The sequence below is a fragment of the Vipera berus genome (genome assembly GCF_964194415.1).
Source record: "Vipera berus genome assembly, chromosome: 12".
In the NCBI taxonomy this organism is placed as follows: Eukaryota; Metazoa; Chordata; class Lepidosauria; order Squamata; family Viperidae; genus Vipera; species Vipera berus.
This window is the reverse complement of record NC_138215.1, coordinates 303152-322818: the sequence shown is the minus strand read 5'-3', so window position 1 is coordinate 322818 and position 19667 is coordinate 303152.

Sequence of the window (19667 nt, the reverse complement as noted above, 5' to 3'; positions counted from 1 at the left end):
GTTTTTCGAATTTGAGCTCTTTCTGCAATGGGCACTTTTCATGCTCTCAGCAGTTTTTCCTAACAAATGCAAGATATAGCATGGGCTATCTCCGCAAGGAAACTTCACATCTGCAAAAGTCATGGTTTTTTGATCTTCGGGGAGGCAGGGGAACAGGAATATGTGTCTGTTTTTCGAATTTGAGCTCTTTCTGCAATGGGCACTTTTCATACTATAAGCAGTTTTTCCTAACAAATGCAAGATATAACATGGGCTATCTCCGCAAGGAAACTTCAGATCTGCAAAACTCATGGTTTTTTGGTGTTCAGTGAGCCGTGGGAACATGAATACGTGTTTGTTTTTCGAATTTGAGCTCTTTCTGCAATGGGCACTTTTCATGCTCTAAGCAGTTTTTCCTAACAAATGCAAGATATAGCATGGGCTATCTCTGCAAGGAAACTTCAGATCTGCAAAAGACATGGTTTTTTGATCTTCGGGGAGGCAGGGGAACAGGAATATGTGTTTGTTTTTCGAATTTGAGCTCTTTCTGCAATGGGCACTTTTCATACTATAAGCAGTTTTTCCTAACAAATGCAAGATATAAAATGGGCTATCTCCGCAAGGAAACTTCAGATCTGCAAAAGTCATGGTTTTTTGGTGTTCAGTGAGCCGGGGGAACATGAATACGTGTTTGTTTTTCGAATTTGAGCTCTTTCAGCAATGGGCACTTTTCATGCTCTAAGCAGTTTTTCCTAACAAATGCAAGATATAGCATGGGCTATCTCCGCAAGGAAACTTCACATCTGCAAAAGTCATGGTTTTTTGGTCTTCGGGGAGGCAGGGGAACAGGAATATGTGTTTGTTTTTCGAATTTGAGCTTTTTCTGCAATGGGCACTTTTCATACTATAAGCAGTTTTTCCTAACAAATGCAAGATATAGCATGGGCTATCTCCGCAAGGAAACTTCAGATCTGCAAAAGTCATGGTTTTTTGGTCTTCGGGGAGGCAGGGGAACAGGAATATGTGTTTGTTTTGCGAATTTGAGCTCTACCTGCAATGGGCACTTTTCATGCTATAAGCAGTTTTTCCTAACAAATGCAAGATATAGCATGGGCTATCTCCGCAAGGAAACTTCAGATCTGCAAAAGTCATGGTTTTTTGGTCTTCGGAGAGAAAAGGGAACATGAATACGTGTTTGTTTTTCGAATTTGAGCTCTTTCTGCAATGGGCACTTTTCATGCTCTAAGCAGTTTTTCCTAACAAATGCAAGATATAGCATGGGCTATCTCCGCAAGGAAACTTCAGATCTGCAAAAGTCATGGTTTTTTGGTTTTCGGGGAGGCAGGGGAACAGGAATATGTGTTTGTTTTTCGAATTTGAGCTCTATCTGCAATGGGCACTTTTCATGCTATAAGCAGTTTTTCCTAACAAATGCAAGATATAGCATGGGCTATCTCCGCAAGGAAACTTCAGATCTGCAAAAGTCATGGTTTTTTGGTCTTCGGGGAGGCAGGGGAACATGAATATGTGTTTGTTTTGCGAATTTGAGCTCTATCTGCAATGGGCACTTTTCATGCTATAAGCAGTTTTTCCTAACAAATGCAAGATATAACATGGGCTATCTCCACAAGGAAACTTCAGATCTGCAAAACTCATGGTTTTTTGGTGTTCAGTGAGCCGGGGGAACATGAATACGTGTTTGTTTTTCGAATTTGAGCTCTTTCTGCAATGGGCACTTTTCATGCTCTAAGCAGTTTTTCCTAACAAATGCAAGATATAGCATGGGCTATCTCTGCAAGCAAACTTCAGATCTGCAAAAGTCATGGTTTTTTGATCTTCGGGGAGGCAGGGGAACAGGAATATGTGTCTGTTTTTCGAATTTGAGCTCTTTCTGCAATGGGCACTTTTCATACTATAAGCAGTTTTTCCTAACAAATGCAAGATATAACATGGGCTATCTCCGCAAGGAAACTTCAGATCTGCAAAACTCATGGTTTTTTGGTGTTCAGTGAGCCGTGGGAACATGAATACGTGTTTGTTTTTCGAATTTGAGCTCTTTCTGCAATGGGCACTTTTCATGCTCTAAGCAGTTTTTCCTAACAAATGCAAGACATAGCATGGGCTATCTCTGCAAGCAAACTTCAGATCTGCAAAAGTCATGGTTTTTTGATCTTCGGGGAGGCAGGGGAACAGGAATATGTGTCTGTTTTTCGAATTTGAGCTCTTTCTGCAATGGGCACTTTTCATACTATAAGCAGTTTTTCCTAACAAATGCAAGATATAACATGGGCTATCTCCGCAAGGAAACTTCAGATCTGCAAAAGTCATGGTTTTTTGGTCTTCGGGGAGGCAGGGGAACAGGAATATGTGTCTGTTTTTCGAATTTGAGCTCTTTCTGCAATGGGCACTTTTCATACTATAAGCAGTTTTTCCTAACAAATGCAAGATATAACATGGGCTATCTCCGCAAGGAAACTTCAGATCTGCAAAACTCATGGTTTTTTGGTGTTCAGTGAGCCGTGGGAACATGAATACGTGTTTGTTTTTCGAATTTGAGCTCTTTCTGCAATGGGCACTTTTCATGCTCTAAGCAGTTTTTCCTAACAAATGCAAGATATAGCATGGGCTATCTCTGCAAGGAAACTTCAGATCTGCAAAAGACATGGTTTTTTGGTCTTCGGGGAGGCAGGGGAACAGGAATATGTGTTTGTTTTTCGAATTTGAGCTCTTTCTGCAATGGGCACTTTTCATACTATAAGCAGTTTTTCCTAACAAATGCAAGATATAAAATGGGCTATCTCCGCAAGGAAACTTCAGATCTGCAAAAGTCATGGTTTTTTGGTGTTCAGTGAGCCGGGGGAACATGAATACGTGTTTGTTTTTCGAATTTGAGCTCTTTCAGCAATGGGCACTTTTCATGCTCTAAGCAGTTTTTCCTAACAAATGCAAGATATAGCATGGGCTATCTCCGCAAGGAAACTTCACATCTGCAAAAGTCATGGTTTTTTGGTCTTCGGGGAGGCAGGGGAACAGGAATATGTGTTTGTTTTTCGAATTTGAGCTTTTTCTGCAATGGGCACTTTTCATACTATAAGCAGTTTTTCCTAACAAATGCAAGATATAGCATGGGCTATCTCCGCAAGGAAACTTCAGATCTGCAAAAGTCATGGTTTTTTGGTCTTCGGGGAGGCAGGGGAACAGGAATATGTGTTTGTTTTGCGAATTTGAGCTCTTTCAGCAATGGGCACTTTTCATGCTCTAAGCAGTTTTTCCTAACAAATGCAAGATATAGCATGGGCTATCTCCGCAAGGAAACTTCACATCTGCAAAAGTCATGGTTTTTTGGTCTTCGGGGAGACAGGGGAACATGAATACGTGTTTGTTTTTCGAATTTGAGCTCTTCCTGCAATGGGCACTTTTCATGCTCTAAGCAGTTTTTCCTAACAAATGCAAGATATAGCATGGGCTATCTCCGCAAGGAAACTTCACATCTGCAAAAGTCATGGTTTTTTGGTCTTCGGGGAGGCAGGGGAACAGGAATATGTGTTTGTTTTTCGAATTTGAGCTTTTTCTGCAATGGGCACTTTTCATACTATAAGCAGTTTTTCCTAACAAATGCAAGATATAGCATGGGCTATCTCCGCAAGGAAACTTCAGATCTGCAAAAGTCATGGTTTTTTGGTCTTCGGGGAGGCAGGGGAACAGGAATATGTGTTTGTTTTTCGAATTTGAGCTCTATCTGCAATGGGCACTTTTCATACTATAAGCAGTTTTTCCTAACAAATGCAAGATATAAAATGGGCTATCTCCGCAAGGAAACTTCAGATCTGCAAAAGTCATGGTTTTTTGGTGTTCAGTGAGCCGGGGGAACATGAATACGTGTTTGTTTTTCGAATTTGAGCTCTTTCTGCAATGGGCACTTTTCATGCTCTAAGCAGTTTTTCCTAACAAATGCAAGATATAGCATGGGCTATCTCTGCAAGGAAACTTCAGATCTGCAAAAGACATGGTTTTTTGGTCTTCGGGGAGGCAGGGGAACAGGAATATGTGTTTGTTTTTCGAATTTGAGCTCTTTCTGCAATGGGCACTTTTCATACTATAAGCAGTTTTTCCTAACAAATGCAAGATATAAAATGGGCTATCTCCGCAAGGAAACTTCAGATCTGCAAAAGTCATGGTTATTTGGTGTTCAGTGAGCCGGGGGAACATGAATACGTGTTTGTTTTTCGAATTTGAGCTCTTTCAGCAATGGGCACTTTTCATGCTCTAAGCAGTTTTTCCTAACAAATGCAAGATATAGCATGGGCTATCTCCGCAAGGAAACTTCACATCTGCAAAAGTCATGGTTTTTTGGTCTTCGGGGAGGCAGGGGAACAGGAATATGTGTTTGTTTTTCGAATTTGAGCTTTTTCTGCAATGGGCACTTTTCATACTATAAGCAGTTTTTCCTAACAAATGCAAGATATAGCATGGGCTATCTCCGCAAGGAAACTTCAGATCTGCAAAAGTCATGGTTTTTTGGTCTTCGGGGAGGCAGGGGAACAGGAATATGTGTTTGTTTTGCGAATTTGAGCTCTTTCAGCAATGGGCACTTTTCATGCTCTAAGCAGTTTTTCCTAACAAATGCAAGATATAGCATGGGCTATCTCCGCAAGGAAACTTCACATCTGCAAAAGTCATGGTTTTTTGGTCTTCGGGGAGACAGGGGAACATGAATACGTGTTTGTTTTTCGAATTTGAGCTCTTCCTGCAATGGGCACTTTTCATGCTCTAAGCAGTTTTTCCTAACAAATGCAAGATATAGCATGGGCTATCTCCGCAAGGAAACTTCACATCTGCAAAAGTCATGGTTTTTTGGTCTTCGGGGAGGCAGGGGAACAGGAATATGTGTTTGTTTTTCGAATTTGAGCTTTTTCTGCAATGGGCACTTTTCATACTATAAGCAGTTTTTCCTAACAAATGCAAGATATAGCATGGGCTATCTCCGCAAGGAAACTTCAGATCTGCAAAAGTCATGGTTTTTTGGTCTTCGGGGAGGCAGGGGAACAGGAATATGTGTTTGTTTTGCGAATTTGAGCTCTATCTGCAATGGGCACTTTTCATGCTATAAGCAGTTTTTCCTAACAAATGCAAGATATAGCATGGGCTATCTCCGCAAGGAAACTTCAGATCTGCAAAAGTCATGGTTTTTTGGTCTTCGGGGAGGCAGGGGAACAGGAATATGTGTTTGTTTTGCGAATTTGAGCTCTATCTGCAATGGGCACTTTTCATGCTATAAGCAGTTTTTCCTAACAAATGCAAGATATAGCATGGGCTATCTCCGCAAGGAAACTTCAGATCTGCAAAAGTCATGGTTTTTTGGTCTTCGGGGAGGCAGGGGAACAGGAATATGTGTTTGTTTTGCGAATTTGAGCTCTATCTGCAATGGGCACTTTTCATGCTATAAGCAGTTTTTCCTAACAAATGCAAGATATAGCATGGGCTATCTCCGCAAGGAAACTTCAGATCTGCAAAAGTCATGGTTTTTTGGTCTTCGGGGAGACAAGGGAACATGAATACGTGTTTGTTTTTCGAATTTGAGCTCTTTCTGCAATGGGCACTTTTCATGCTCTAAGCAGTTTTTCCTAACAAATGCAAGATATAGCATGGGCTATCTCCGCAAGGAAACTTCACATCTGCAAAAGTCATGGTTTTTTGATCTTCGGGGAGGCAGGGGAACAGGAATATGTGTCTGTTTTTCGAATTTGAGCTCTTTCTGCAATGGGCACTTTTCATACTATAAGCAGTTTTTCCTAACAAATGCAAGATATAAAATGGGCTATCTCCGCAAGGAAACTTCAGATCTGCAAAAGTCATGGTTTTTTGGTGTTCAGTGAGCCGGGGGAACATGAATACGTGTTTGTTTTTCGAATTTGAGCTCTTTCAGCAATGGGCACTTTTCATGCTCTAAGCAGTTTTTCCTAACAAATGCAAGATATAGCATGGGCTATCTCCGCAAGGAAACTTCAGATCTGCAAAAGTCATGGTTTTTTGGTCTTCGGGGAGGCAGGGGAACAGGAATATGTGTTTGTTTTGCGAATTTGAGCTTTTTCTGCAATGGGCACTTTTCATGCTCTAAGCAGTTTTTCCTAACAAATGCAAGATATAGCATGGGCTATCTCCGCAAGGAAACTTCACATCTGCAAAAGTCATGGTTTTTTGGTCTTCGGGGAGACAGGGGAACATGAATACGTGTTTGTTTTTCGAATTTGAGCTCTTCCTGCAATGGGCACTTTTCATGCTCTAAGCAGTTTTTCCTAACAAATGCAAGATATAGCATGGGCTATCTCCGCAAGGAAACTTCACATCTGCAAAAGTCATGGTTTTTTGGTCTTCGGGGAGGCAGGGGAACAGGAATATGTGTTTGTTTTTCGAATTTGAGCTTTTTCTGCAATGGGCACTTTTCATACTATAAGCAGTTTTTCCTAACAAATGCAAGATATAGCATGGGCTATCTCCGCAAGGAAACTTCAGATCTGCAAAAGTCATGGTTTTTTGGTCTTCGGGGAGGCAGGGGAACAGGAATATGTGTTTGTTTTGCGAATTTGAGCTCTATCTGCAATGGGCACTTTTCATGCTATAAGCAGTTTTTCCTAACAAATGCAAGATATAGCATGGGCTATCTCCGCAAGGAAACTTCAGATCTGCAAAAGTCATGGTTTTTTGGTCTTCGGGGAGGCAGGGGAACATGAATATGTGTTTGTTTTTTGAATTTGAGCTCTTTGTGAAATGGGCACTTTTCATACTGTAAGCAGTTTTTCCTAACAAATGCAAGATATATCATGGGCTATCTCCGCAAGGAAACTTCAGATCTGCAAAACTCATGGTTTTTTGGTGTTCAGTGAGCCGGGGGAACATGAATACGTGTTTGTTTTTCGAATTTGAGCTCTTTCTGCAAAGGGCACTCTTCATGCTCTAAGCAGTTTTTCCTAACAAATGCAAGATATAGCATGGGCTATCTCCGCAAGGAAACTTCACATCTGCAAAAGTCATGGTTTTTTGGTGTTCAGTGAGCCGGGGGAACATGAATACGTGTTTGTTTTTCGAATTTGAGCTCTTTCTGCAATGGGCACTTTTCATGCTCTAAGCAGTTTTTCCTAACAAATGCAAGATATAGCATGGGCTATCTCCGCAAGGAAACTTCACATCTGCACAAGTCATGGTTTTTTGGTCTTCGGGGAGGCAGGGGAACAGGAATATGTGTTTGTTTTTCGAATTTGAGCTTTTTCTGCAATGGGCACTTTTCATACTATAAGCAGTTTTTCCTAACAAATGCAAGATATAGCATGGGCTATCTCCGCAAGGAAACTTCAGATCTGCAAAAGTCATGGTTTTTTGGTCTTCGGGGAGGCAGGGGAACAGGAATATGTGTTTGTTTTGCGAATTTGAGCTTTTTCTGCAATGGGCACTTTTCATGCTATAAGCAGTTTTTCCTAACAAATGCAAGATATAGCATGGGCTATCTCCGCAAGGAAACTTCAGATCTGCAAAAGTCATGGTTTTTTGGTCTTCGGGGAGGCAGGGGAACAGGAATATGTGTTTGTTTTGCGAATTTGAGCTCTATCTGCAATGGGCACTTTTGATGCTATAAGCAGTTTTTCCTAACAAATGCAAGATATAGCATGGGCTATCTCCGCAAGGAAACTTCAGATCTGCAAAAGTCATGGTTTTTTGGTCTTCGGGGAGACAAGGGAACATGAATACGTGTTTGTTTTTCGAATTTGAGCCCTTTCTGCAATGGGCACTTTTCATGCTCTAAGCAGTTTTTCCTAACAAATGCAAGATATAGCATGGGCTATCTCCGCAAGGAAACTTCACATCTGCAAAAGTCATGGTTTTTTGATCTTCGGGGAGGCAGGGGAACAGGAATATGTGTCTGTTTTTCGAATTTGAGCTCTTTCTGCAATGGGCACTTTTCATACTATAAGCAGTTTTTCCTAACAAAAGCAAGATATAACATGGGCTATCTCCGCAAGGAAACTTCAGATCTGCAAAACTCATGGTTTTTTGGTGTTCAGTGAGCCGTGGGAACATGAATACGTTTTTGTTTTTCGAATTTGAGCTCTTTCTGCAATGGGCACTTTTCATGCTCTAAGCAGTTTTTCCTAACAAATGCAAGATATAGCATGGGCTATCTCTGCAAGGAAACTTCAGATCTGCAAAAGACATGGTTTTTTGATCTTCGGGGAGGCAGGGGAACAGGAATATGTGTTTGTTTTTCGAATTTGAGCTTTTTCTGCAATGGGCACTTTTCATACTATAAGCAGTTTTTCCTAACAAATGCAAGATATAAAATGGGCTATCTCCGCAAGGAAACTTCAGATCTGCAAAAGTCATGGTTTTTTGGTGTTCAGTGAGCCGGGGGAACATGAATACGTGTTTGTTTTTCGAATTTGAGCTCTTTCAGCAATGGGCACTTTTCATGCTCTAAGCAGTTTTTCCTAACAAATGCAAGATATAGCATGGGCTATCTCCGCAAGGAAACTTCACATCTGCAAAAGTCATGGTTTTTTGGTCTTCGGGGAGGCAGGGGAACAGGAATATGTGTTTGTTTTTCGAATTTGAGCTTTTTCTGCAATGGGCACTTTTCATACTATAAGCAGTTTTTCCTAACAAATGCAAGATATAGCATGGGCTATCTCCGCAAGGAAACTTCAGATCTGCAAAAGTCATGGTTTTTTGGTCTTCGGGGAGGCAGGGGAACAGGAATATGTGTTTGTTTTGCGAATTTGAGCTCTTTCAGCAATGGGCACTTTTCATGCTCTAAGCAGTTTTTCCTAACAAATGCAAGATATAGCATGGGCTATCTCCGCAAGGAAACTTCACATCTGCAAAAGTCATGGTTTTTTGGTCTTCGGGGAGACAGGGGAACATGAATACGTGTTTGTTTTTCGAATTTGAGCTCTTCCTGCAATGGGCACTTTTCATGCTCTAAGCAGTTTTTCCTAACAAATGCAAGATATAGCATGGGCTATCTCCGCAAGGAAACTTCACATCTGCAAAAGTCATGGTTTTTTGGTCTTCGGGGAGGCAGGGGAACAGGAATATGTGTTTGTTTTTCGAATTTGAGCTTTTTCTGCAATGGGCACTTTTCATACTATAAGCAGTTTTTCCTAACAAATGCAAGATATAGCATGGGCTATCTCCGCAAGGAAACTTCAGATCTGCAAAAGTCATGGTTTTTTGGTCTTCGGGGAGGCAGGGGAACAGGAATATGTGTTTGTTTTGCGAATTTGAGCTCTTTCAGCAATGGGCACTTTTCATGCTCTAAGCAGTTTTTCCTAACAAATGCAAGATATAGCATGGGCTATCTCCGCAAGGAAACTTCACATCTGCAAAAGTCATGGTTTTTTGGTCTTTGGGGAGGCAGGGGAACAGGAATATGTGTTTGTTTTTCGAATTTGAGCTTTTTCTGCAATGGGCACTTTTCATACTATAAGCAGTTTTTCCTAACAAATGCAAGATATAGCATGGGCTATCTCCGCAAGGAAACTTCAGATCTGCAAAAGTCATGGTTTTTTGGTCTTCGGGGAGGCAGGGGAACAGGAATATGTGTTTGTTTTGCGAATTTGAGCTCTATCTGCAATGGGCACTTTTCATGCTATAAGCAGTTTTTCCTAACAAATGCAAGATATAGCATGGGCTATCTCCGCAAGGAAACTTCAGATCTGCAAAAGTCATGGTTTTTTGGTCTTCGGGGAGGCAGGGGAACATGAATATGTGTTTGTTTTTTGAATTTGAGCTCTTTGTGAAATGGGCACTTTTCATACTATAAGCAGTTTTTCCTAACAAATGCAAGATATATCATGGGCTATCTCCGCAAGGAAACTTCAGATCTGCAAAACTCATGGTTTTTTGGTGTTCAGTGAGCCGGGGGAACATGAATACGTGTTTGTTTTTCGAATTTGAGCTCTTTCTGCAAAGGGCACTCTTCATGCTCTAAGCAGTTTTTCCTAACAAATGCAAGATATAGCATGGGCTATCTCCGCAAGGAAACTTCACATCTGCAAAAGTCATGGTTTTTTGGTCTTCGGGGAGGCAGGGGAACAGGAATATGTGTTTGTTTTTCAAATTTGAGCTTTTTCTGCAATGGGCACTTTTCATACTATAAGCAGTTTTTCCTAACAAATGCAAGATATAGCATGGGCTATCTCCGCAAGGAAACTTCAGATCTGCAAAAGTCATGGTTTTTTGGTCTTCGGGGAGGCAGGGGAACAGGAATATGTGTTTGTTTTGCGAATTTGAGCTCTATCTGCAATGGGCACTTTTCATGCTATAAGCAGTTTTTCCTAACAAATGCAAGATATAGCATGGGCTATCTCCGCAAGGAAACTTCAGATCTGCAAAAGTCATGGTTTTTTGGTCTTCGGGGAGACAGGGGAACATGAATACGTGTTTGTTTTTCGAATTTGAGCTCTTTCTGCAATGGGCACTTTTCATGCTCTAAGCAGTTTTTCCTAACAAATGCAAGATATAGCATGGGCTATCTCCGCAAGGAAACTTCAGATCTGCAAAAGTCATGGTTTTTTGGTCTTCGGGGAGGCAGGGGAACAGGAATATGTGTTTGTTTTTCGAATTTGAGCTTTTTCTGCAATGGGCACTTTTCATACTATAAGCAGTTTTTCCTAACAAATGCAAGATATAGCATGGGCTATCTCCGCAAGGAAACTTCAGATCTGCAAAAGTCATGGTTTTTTGGTCTTCGGGGAGGCAGGGGAACAGGAATATGTGTTTGTTTTGCGAATTTGAGCTCTTTCAGCAATGGGCACTTTTCATGCTCTAAGCAGTTTTTCCTAACAAATGCAAGATATAGCATGGGCTATCTCCGCAAGGAAACTTCACATCTGCAAAAGTCATGGTTTTTTGGTCTTCGGGGAGACAGGGGAACATGAATACGTGTTTGTTTTTCGAATTTGAGCTCTTCCTGCAATGGGCACTTTTCATGCTCTAAGCAGTTTTTCCTAACAAATGCAAGATATAGCATGGGCTATCTCCGCAAGGAAACTTCAGATCTGCAAAAGTCATGGTTTTTTGGTCTTCGGGGAGGCAGGGGAACAGGAATATGTGTTTGTTTTGCGAATTTGAGCTCTATCTGCAATGGGCACTTTTCATGCTATAAGCAGTTTTTCCTAACAAATGCAAGATATAGCATGGGCTATCTCCGCAAGGAAACTTCAGATCTGCAAAAGTCATGGTTTTTTGGTCTTCGGGGAGGCAGGGGAACATGAATATGTGTTTGTTTTTTGAATTTGAGCTCTTTGTGAAATGGGCACTTTTCATACTATAAGCAGTTTTTCCTAACAAATGCAAGATATATCATGGGCTATCTCCGCAAGGAAACTTCAGATCTGCAAAACTCATGGTTTTTTGGTGTTCAGTGAGCCGGGGGAACATGAATACGTGTTTGTTTTTTGAATTTGAGCTCTTTTTGCAAAGGGCACTCTTCATGCTCTAAGCAGTTTTTCCTAACAAATGCAAGATATAGCATGGGCTATCTCCGCAAGGAAACTTCACATCTGCAAAAGTCATGGTTTTTTGGTCTTCGGGGAGGCAGGGGAACAGGAATATGTGTTTGTTTTTCGAATTTGAGCTTTTTCTGCAATGGGCACTTTTCATAATATAAGCAGTTTTTCCTAACAAATGCAAGATATAGCATGGGCTATCTCCGCAAGGAAACTTCAGATCTGCAAAAGTCATGGTTTTTTGGTCTTCGGGGAGGCAGGGGAACAGGAATATGTGTTTGTTTTGCGAATTTGAGCTCTATCTGCAATGGGCACTTTTCATGCTATAAGCAGTTTTTCCTAACAAATGCAAGATATAGCATGGGCTATCTCCGCAAGGAAACTTCACATCTGCAAAAGTCATGGTTTTTTGGTCTTCGGGGAGACAGGGGAACATGAATACGTGTTTGTTTTTCGAATTTGAGCTCTTTCTGCAATGGGCACTTTTCATGCTCTAAGCAGTTTTTCCTAACAAATGCAAGATATAGCATGGGCTATCTCCGCAAGGAAACTTCACATCTGCAAAAGTCATGGTTTTTTGGTCTTCGGGGAGGCAGGGGAACAGGAATATGTCTTTGTTTTTCGAATTTGAGCTTTTTCTGCAATGGGCACTTTTCATACTATAAGCAGTTTTTCCTAACAAATGCAAGATATAGCATGGGCTATCTCCGCAAGGAAACTTCAGATCTGCAAAAGTCATGGTTTTTTGGTCTTCGCGGAGGCAGGGGAACAGGAATATGTGTTTGTTTTGCGAATTTGAGCTCTATCTGCAATGGGCACTTTTCATGCTATAAGCAGTTTTTCCTAACAAATGCAAGATATAGCATGGGCTATCTCCGGAAGGAAACTTCAGATCTGCAAAAGTCATGGTTTTTTGGGCTTCGGGGAGGCAGGGGAACATGAATATGTGTTTGTTTTTCGAATTTGAGCTCTTTCTGCAATGGGCACTTTTCATGCTCTAAGCAGTTTTTCCTAACAAATGCAAGATATAGCATGGGCTATCTCCGCAAGGAAACTTCACATCTGCAAAAGTCATGGTTTTTTGGTCTTCGGGGAGGCAGGGGAACAGGAATATGTGTTTGTTTTTCGAATTTGAGCTTTTTCTGCAATGGGCACTTTTCATACTATAAGCAGTTTTTCCTAACAAATGCAAGATATAGCATGGGCTATCTCCGCAAGGAAACTTCAGATCTGCAAAAGTCATGGTTTTTTGGTCTTCGGGGAGGCAGGGGAACAGGAATATGTGTTTGTTTTGCGAATTTGAGCTCTATCTGCAATGGGCACTTTTCATTCTATAAGCAGTTTTTCCTAACAAATGCAAGATATAGCATGGGCTATCTCCGCAAGGAAACTTCAGATCTGCAAAAGTCATGGTTTTTTGGTCTTCGGGGAGGCAGGGGAACAGGAATATGTGTTTGTTTTCCGAATTTGAGCTCTATCTGCAATGGGCACTTTTCATGCTATAAGCAGTTTTTCCTAACAAATGCAAGATATAGCATGGGCTATCTCCGCAAGGAAACTTCAGATCTGCAAAAGTCATGGTTTTTTGGTCTTCGGGGAGACAAGGGAACATGAATACGTGTTTGTTTTTCGAATTTGAGCTCTTTCTGCAATGGGCACTTTTCATGCTCTAAGCAGTTTTTCCTAACAAATGCAAGATATAGCATGGGCTATCTCCGCATGGAAACTTCACATCTGCAAAAGTCATGGTTTTTTGATCTTCGGGAAGGCAGGGGAACAGGAATATGTGTCTGTTTTTCGAATTTGAGCTCTTTCTGCAATGGGCACTTTTCATACTATAAGCAGTTTCTCCTAACAAATGCAAGATATAACATGGGCTATCTCCGCAAGGAAACTTCAGATCTGCAAAACTCATGGTTTTTTGGTGTTCAGTGAGCTGTGGGAACATGAATACGTGTTTGTTTTTCGAATTTGAGCTCTTTCTGCAATGGGCACTTTTCATGCTCTAAGCAGTTTTTCCTAACAAATGCAAGATATAGCATGGGCTATCTCTGCAAGGAAACTTCAGATCTGCAAAAGACATGGTTTTTTGATCTTCGGGGAGGCAGGGGAACAGGAATATGTGTTTGTTTTTCGAATTTGAGCTCTTTCTGCAATGGGCACTTTTCATACTATAAGCAGTTTTTCCTAACAAATGCAAGATATAAAATGGGCTATCTCCGCAAGGAAACTTCAGATCTGCAAAAGTCATGGTTTTTTGGTGTTCAGTGAGCCGGGGGAACATGAATACGTGTCTGTTTTTCGAATTTGAGCTCTTTCAGCAATGGGCACTTTTCATGCTCTAAGCAGTTTTTCCTAACAAATGCAAGATATAGCATGGGCTATCTCCGCAAGGAAACTTCACATCTGCAAAAGTCATGGTTTTTTGGTCTTCGGGGAGGCAGGGGAACAGGAATATGTGTTTGTTTTTCGAATTTGAGCTTTTTCTGCAATGGGCACTTTTCATACTATAAGCAGTTTTTCCTAACAAATGCAAGATATAGCATGGGCTATCTCCGCAAGGAAACTTCAGATCTGCAAAAGTCATGGTTTTTTGGTCTTCGGGGAGGCAGGGGAACAGGAATATGTGTTTGTTTTGCGAATTTGAGCTCTTTCAGCAATGGGCACTTTTCATGCTCTAAGCAGTTTTTCCTAACAAATGCAAGATATAGCATGGGCTATCTCCGCAAGGAAACTTCACATCTGCAAAAGTCATGGTTTTTTGGTCTTCGGGGAGACAGGGGAACATGAATACGTGTTTGTTTTTCGAATTTGAGCTCTTCCTGCAATGGGCACTTTTCATGCTCTAAGCAGTTTTTCCTAACAAATGCAAGATATAGCATGGGCTATCTCCGCAAGGAAACTTCACATCTGCAAAAGTCATGGTTTTTTGGTCTTCGGGGAGGCAGGGGAACAGGAATATGTGTTTGTTTTTCGAATTTGAGCTTTTTCTGCAATGGGCACTTTTCATACTATAAGCAGTTTTTCCTAACAAATGCAAGATATAGCATGGGCTATCTCCGCAAGGAAACTTCAGATCTGCAAAAGTCATGGTTTTTTGGTCTTCGGGGAGGCAGGGGAACATGAATATGTGTTTGTTTTTTGAATTTGAGCTCTTTGTGAAATGGGCACTTTTCATACTATAAGCAGTTTTTCCTAACAAATGCAAGATATATCATGGGCTATCTCCGCAAGGAAACTTCAGATCTGCAAAACTCATGGTTTTTTGGTGTTCAGTGAGCCGGGGGAACATGAATACGTGTTTGTTTTTCGAATTTGAGCTCTTTCTGCAAAGGGCACTCTTCATGCTCTAAGCAGTTTTTCCTAACAAATGCAAGATATAGCATGGGCTATCTCCGCAAGGAAACTTCACATCTGCAAAAGTCATGGTTTTTTGGTCTTCGGGGAGGCAGGGGAACAGGAATATGTGTTTGTTTTTCGAATTTGAGCTTTTTCTGCAATGGGCACTTTTCATACTATAAGCAGTTTTTCCTAACAAATGCAAGATATAGCATGGGCTATCTCCGCAAGGAAACTTCAGATCTGCAAAAGTCATGGTTTTTTGGTCTTCGGGGAGGCAGGGGAACAGGAATATGTGTTTGTTTTGCGAATTTGAGCTCTATCTGCAATGGGCACTTTTCATGCTATAAGCAGTTTTTCCTAACAAATGCAAGATATAGCATGGGCTATCTCCGCAAGGAAACTTCAGATCTGCAAAAGTCATGGTTTTTTGGTCTTCGGGGAGACAGGGGAACATGAATACGTGTTTGTTTTTCGAATTTGAGCTCTTTCTGCAATGGGCACTTTTCATGCTCTAAGCAGTTTTTCCTAACAAATGCAAGATATAGCATGGGCTATCTCCGCAAGGAAACTTCACATCTGCAAAAGTCATGGTTTTTTGGTCTTCGGGGAGGCAGGGGAACAGGAATATGTCTTTGTTTTTCGAATTTGAGCTTTTTCTGCAATGGGCACTTTTCATACTATAAGCAGTTTTTCCTAACAAATGCAAGATATAGCATGGGCTATCTCCGCAAGGAAACTTCAGATCTGCAAAAGTCATGGTTTTTTGGTCTTCGGGGAGGCAGGGGAACAGGAATATGTGTTTGTTTTGCGAATTTGAGCTCTATCTGCAATGGGCACTTTTCATGCTATAAGCAGTTTTTCCTAACAAATGCAAGATATAGCATGGGCTATCTCCGGAAGGAAACTTCAGATCTGCAAAAGTCATGGTTTTTTGGTCTTCGGGGAGGCAGGGGAACATGAATATGTGTTTGTTTTTTTAATTTGAGCTCTTTGTGAAATGGGCACTTTTCATACTATAAGCAGTTTTTCCTAACAAATGCAAGATATATCATGGGCTATCTCCGCAAGGAAACTTCAGATCTGCAAAAGTCATGGTTTTTTGGTGTTCAGTGAGCCGGGGGAACATGAATACGTGTTTGTTTTTCGAATTTGAGCTCTTTCTGCAAAGGGCACTCTTCATGCTCTAAGCAGTTTTTCCTAACAAATGCAAGATATAACATGGGCTATCTCCGCAAGGAAACTTCAGATCTGCAAAAGTCATGGTTTTTTGGTGTTCAGTGAGCCGGGGGAACATGAATACGTGTTTGTTTTTCGAATTTGAGCTCTTTCTGCAAAGGGCACTCTTCATGCTCTAAGCAGTTTTTCCTAACAAATGCAAGATATAGCATGGGCTATCTCCGCAAGGAAACTTCACATCTGCAAAAGTCATGTTTTTTTGGTCTTCGGGGAGGCAGGGGAACAGGAATATGTGTTTGTTTTTCGAATTTGAGCTTTTTCTGCAATGGGCACTTTTCATACTATAAGCAGTTTTTCCTAACAAATGCAAGATATAGCATGGGCTATCTCCGCAAGAAAACTTCAGATCTGCAAAAGTCATGGTTTTTTGGTCTTCGGGGAGGCAGGGGAACAGGAATATGTGTTTGTTTTGCGAATTTGAGCTCTATCTGCAATGGGCACTTTTCATGCTATAAGCAGTTTTTCCTAACAAATGCAAGATATAGCATGGGCTATCTCCGCAAGGAAACTTCAGATCTGCAAAAGTCATGGTTTTTTGGTCTTCGGGGAGACAGGGGAACATGAATACGTGTTTGTTTTTCGAATTTGAGCTCTTTCTGCAATGGGCACTTTTCATGCTCTAAGCAGTTTTTCCTAACAAATGCAAGATATAGCATGGGCTATCTCCGCAAGGAAACTTCACATCTGCAAAAGTCATGGTTTTTTGGTCTTCGGGGAGGCAGGGGAACAGGAATATGTCTTTGTTTTTCGAATTTGAGCTTTTTCTGCAATGGGCACTTTTCATACTATAAGCAGTTTTTCCTAACAAATGCAAGATATAGCATGGGCTATCTCCGCAAGGAAACTTCAGATCTGCAAAAGTCATGGTTTTTTGGTCTTCGGGGAGGCAGGGGAACAGGAATATGTGTTTGTTTTGCGAATTTGAGCTCTATCTGCAATGGGCACTTTTCATGCTATAAGCAGTTTTTCCTAACAAATGCAAGATATAGCATGGGCTATCTCCGGAAGGAAACTTCAGATCTGCAAAAGTCATGGTTTTTTGGTCTTCGGGGAGGCAGGGGAACATGAATATGTGTTTGTTTTTTGAATTTGAGCTCTTTGTGAAATGGGCACTTTTCATACTATAAGCAGTTTTTCCTAACAAATGCAAGATATAGCATGGGCTATCTCCGCAAGGAAACTTCAGATCTGCAAAAGTCATGGTTTTTTGGTCTTCGGGGAGGCAGGGGAACAGGAATATGTGTTTGTTTTGCGAATTTGAGCTCTATCTGCAATGGGCACTTTTCATGCTATAAGCAGTTTTTCCTAACAAATGCAAGATATAGCATGGGCTATCTCCGCAAGGAAACTTCAGATCTGCAAAAGTCATGGTTTTTTGGTCTTCGGGGAGGCAAGGGAACAGGAATATGTGTTTGTTTTGCGAATTTGAGCTCTATCTGCAATGGGCACTTTTCATGCTATAAGCAGTTTTTCCTAACAAATGCAAGATATAGCATGGGCTATCTCCGCAAGGAAACTTCAGATCTGCAAAAGTCATGGTTTTTTGGTCTTCGGGGAGGCAGGGGAACAGGAATATGTGTTTGTTTTGTGAATTTGAGCTCTATCTGCAATGGGCACTTTTCATGCTATAAGCAGTTTTTCCTAACAAATGCAAGATATAGCATGGGCTATCTCCGCAAGGAAACTTCAGATCTGCAAAAGTCATGGTTTTTTGGTCTTCGGGGAGACAGGGGAACATGAATACGTGTTTGTTTTTCGAATTTGAGCTCTTTCTGCAATGGGCACTTTTCATGCTCTAAGCAGTTTTTCCTAACAAATGCAAGATATAGCATGGGCTATCTCCGCAAGGAAACTTCACATCTGCAAAAGTCATGGTTTTTTGGTCTTCGGGGAGGCAGGGGAACAGGAATATGTGTTTGTTTTTTGAATTTGAGCTTTTTCTGCAATGGGCACTTTTCATACTATAAGCAGTTTTTCCTAACAAATGCAAGATATAGCATGGGCTATCTCCGCAAGGAAACTTCAGATCTGCAAAAGTCATGGTTTTTTGGTCTTCGGGGAGGCAGGGGAACAGGAATATGTGTTTGTTTTGCGAATTTGAGCTCTATCTGCAATGGGCACTTTTCATGCTATAAGCAGTTTTTCCTAACAAATGCAAGATATAGCATGGGCTATCTCCGCAAGGAAACTTCAGATCTGCAAAAGTCATGGTTTTTTGGTCTTCGGGGAGGCAGGGGAACAGGAATATGTGTTTGTTTTGCGAATTTGAGCTCTATCTGCAATGGGCACTTTTCATGCTATAAGCAGTTTTTCCTAACAAATGCAAGATATAGCATGGGCTATCTCCGCAAGGAAACTTCACATCTGCAAAAGTCATGGTTTTTTGGTCTTCGGGGAGACAGGGGAACATGAATACGTGTTTGTTTTTCGAATTTGAGCTCTTCCTGCAATGGGCACTTTTCATGCTCTAAGCAGTTTTTCCTAACAAATGCAAGATATAGCATGGGCTATCTCCGCAAGGAAACTTCACATCTGCAAAAGTCATGGTTTTTTGGTCTTCGGGGAGGCAGGGGAACAGGAATATGTGTTTGTTTTTCGAATTTGAGCTTTTTCTGCAATGGGCACTTTTCATACTATAAGCAGTTTTTCCTAACAAATGCAAGATATAGCATGGGCTATCTCCGCAAGGAAACTTCAGATCTACAAAAGTCATGGTTTTTTGGTCTTCGGGGAGGCAGGGGAACATGAATATGTGTTTGTTTTTTGAATTTGAGCTCTTTGTGAAATGGGCACTTTTCATACTATAAGCAGTTTTTCCTAACAAATGCAAGATATATCATGGGCTATCTCCGCAAGGAAACTTCAGATCTGCAAAACTCATGGTTTTTTGGTGTTCAGTGAGCCGGGGGAACATGAATACGTGTTTGTTTTTCGAATTTGAGCTCTTTCTGCAAAGGGCACTCTTCATGCTCTAAGCAGTTTTTCCTAACAAATGCAAGATATAGCATGGGCTATCTCCGCAAGGAAACTTCACATCTGCAAAAGTCATGGTTTTTTGGTCTTCGGGGAGGCAGGGGAACAGGAATATGTGTTTGTTTTTCGAATTTGAGCTTTTTCTGCAATGGGCACTTTTCATACTATAAGCAGTTTTTCCTAACAAATGCAAGATATAGCATGGGCTATCTCCGCAAGGAAACTTCAGATCTGCAAAAGTCATGGTTTTTTGGTCTTCGGGGAGGCAGGGGAACAGGAATATGTGTTTGTTTTGCGAATTTGAGCTCTATCTGCAATGGGCACTTTTCATGCTATAAGCAGTTTTTCCTAACAAATGCAAGATATAGCATGGGCTATCTCCGCAAGGAAACTTCAGATCTGCAAAAGTCATGGTTTTTTGGTCTTCGGGGAGACAGGGGAACATGAATACGTGTTTGTTTTTCGAATTTGAGCTCTTTCTGCAATGGGCACTTTTCATGCTCTAAGCAGTTTTTCCTAACAAATGCAAGATATAGCATGGGCTATCTCCGCAAGGAAACTTCACATCTGCAAAAGTCATGGTTTTTTGGTCTTCGGGGAGGCAGGGGAACAGGAATATGTCTTTGTTTTTCGAAT